This window comes from Echinops telfairi, unplaced genomic scaffold (assembly GCF_000313985.2).
Source record: "Echinops telfairi isolate 266 unplaced genomic scaffold, ASM31398v2 ScPeMD7_31;HRSCAF=116, whole genome shotgun sequence".
NCBI classification, from domain to species: domain Eukaryota; kingdom Metazoa; phylum Chordata; class Mammalia; order Afrosoricida; family Tenrecidae; genus Echinops; species Echinops telfairi.
In genome coordinates this window covers 38,856,297-38,858,324 of record NW_022103928.1, presented here as the reverse complement: position 1 = coordinate 38,858,324, position 2,028 = coordinate 38,856,297, and the positions used below count along the sequence as shown (strand labels likewise).

Below are 2,028 nucleotides of genomic sequence, written 5' to 3'. Positions count from 1 at the left end.
TGATTAATAACACTCCCAAGATTTCACAATTTCAAGGCTAAGGTTCCGGTTAAGGTAACACAGTTAAGCTAATATAAATGAGGTTTTACAAAATGACTAAAAGCATTCTGGGCTCCTAAAGTAAAATATAAGTGGCCCAGACTCTAGACTTAGTAAAGTTAGGGATGTGTTGGTACTGTAACTGCCAGAGAGATAGAGGCATCTCTACTGCAGATCAGAATGAAGTACAGATATGTTCACCTACCACATATAAGCTTTGGTCATTCGCAGGCTAGCCGCAGGCTCAGGCAGCATGTCAAGCAGCAGCATGTGGAAGTGCAGCTAGAGGTGCTGGTGGACGTGGTGGCAGCGGTGTCCGGCCGGGAGCAGGGGTTTCAACACATCAGTCATCTCCTCCACAGAGCACCAGGAGGGCTTTCTTATAGTCCCCGGATGTCTCCCCCTTAATCATGGAATAAAGAGAGGTGGCAAAATTCTTCCTAAACTCCATTCTTATGTTAAACAGATGGATCTCACTCCTGGAAACCACCACTCTGATGAGGGTACCGGTCATCGGTCTCAGCTCCCTGCATAGCATGGTCGAGGGTGTCTGCCAGGTGGGCGGGTGTTCTTCGAATAGACTTTACAACAGCGAGTAAAGTTGCTCCCAATTTCCAGAAGACTCCCGGTCAATGGATTCCTCCATTGGAAATCCTGATATGGTCAAGTATTTGTCAAAGACCCTTCTCAAATGCGACACACTTCGAGTTCCGAAGATGGTGATAAACTTTTCTTCATCCGTCCCCCATTTGAGTTCCCCGGCTTGAAACAAAACCTGAGCATCTTGCTCGACTGGGCTTCCTCCAATCCAGTATCAGGGTCTCGACGAGCCTGGAGGAGAACCGCCAGCATGCTCTGGTAGCACCCTGACGTGTCCCCCAGCCCAGCTTCCAGGTGGGAGCCGTGTTCTTCTTCATGAACTTGTTTTATGGCTCTCAGTTCTGCAGGTGTCCTCGAAGCAATAATTGCTGTCAGTACTTTTTCATCTGTCCCAGCTCCCCTAAGAGCATGCTTCAGTTCATAGGCATCGTAGCGCTTAGAGGGCGTCATCAGTGCTACAACTAAGTTTGCAAATTTTCCAGTCAGTTCTGATTTCAGGGCATCCGAAAGATCCCGGCCAAACCACGTTTTAAAGGCCTCACCGATAACCTGGCGCTGAGCATTATGGCGGGATGTCAGCAGAGTCAGGATGGTCTCCTCATCGGTACCCAGGCCTCTCATTGCGTTTCAAAAGGTTTCTGCATCGGCCCGCTCATCAACTTCAGGGAAGGCAGTCACTGTGCCTCTGAGAATCGTGCTATGGTGACTGCTCCGGTCCGAAGGAGATGGAAATCTAGTCAGAGGGACCCAGATGCTGAGAAACAGGTGGGCGCAGAGAGTCCCGCTGGGTGACTGTGTCACTCGGGACTAGGCTGAGATGTGGGCCAGTTATTTTTTTTTTACCCAAAACTTAATTTTCCCCTGCAGTGGAGTTACTGATCTTGTCACTTCATAGTGCTCTATCAGGTTCTTGGAAACTGGATGTCATTTGGTTAGTGTTCTACTGTTAAATATTTCCGGACAGAGGACTTCCTGATTTCAGCACCCTTCACCCTATTCCGGAGGAAGGTGGCCTTGGACTATAAATGCTCCTACAATCGTTCTGCACCCCTTGATGCCCTGCCTTTTTTTCCTTCAGAAGCTTCTTGGGTTTCTATTCATCCTGATAGAGAGTAGAGGCAAGTCTTGGAATTAGAGAAATTTCTCATCCTCTAGTGTTTCCCTGTCTCTTCCTTTCGCACATGATCTGGGATGTTCTCTGCTAGTTGCTAAGACTGCTTATTGCTTTCTTAGATCACCTCTTGGTGCTGACCCATTGCCTGGGACTTAGTTGAGTTTTCATTCTTCCTCCTCTGTGGCCCACCTTGGGCCAACTTCTACTTCCCACCCAGTGGGAGCAGTATCCTCTTGACTTGATAGTTGGAAAGTGGTTGTCCTTACCTAGGACTA

General features: G+C 48.3%; 1 pseudogene; it reads right to left on the bottom strand.

The window, feature by feature from the left end:
- Positions 1 to 382: 382 nt before the first annotated feature.
- The window catches only part of LOC101655744, a 49,334-nt pseudogene continuing 47,688 nt past the window's right edge, over positions 383 to 2,028 (bottom strand).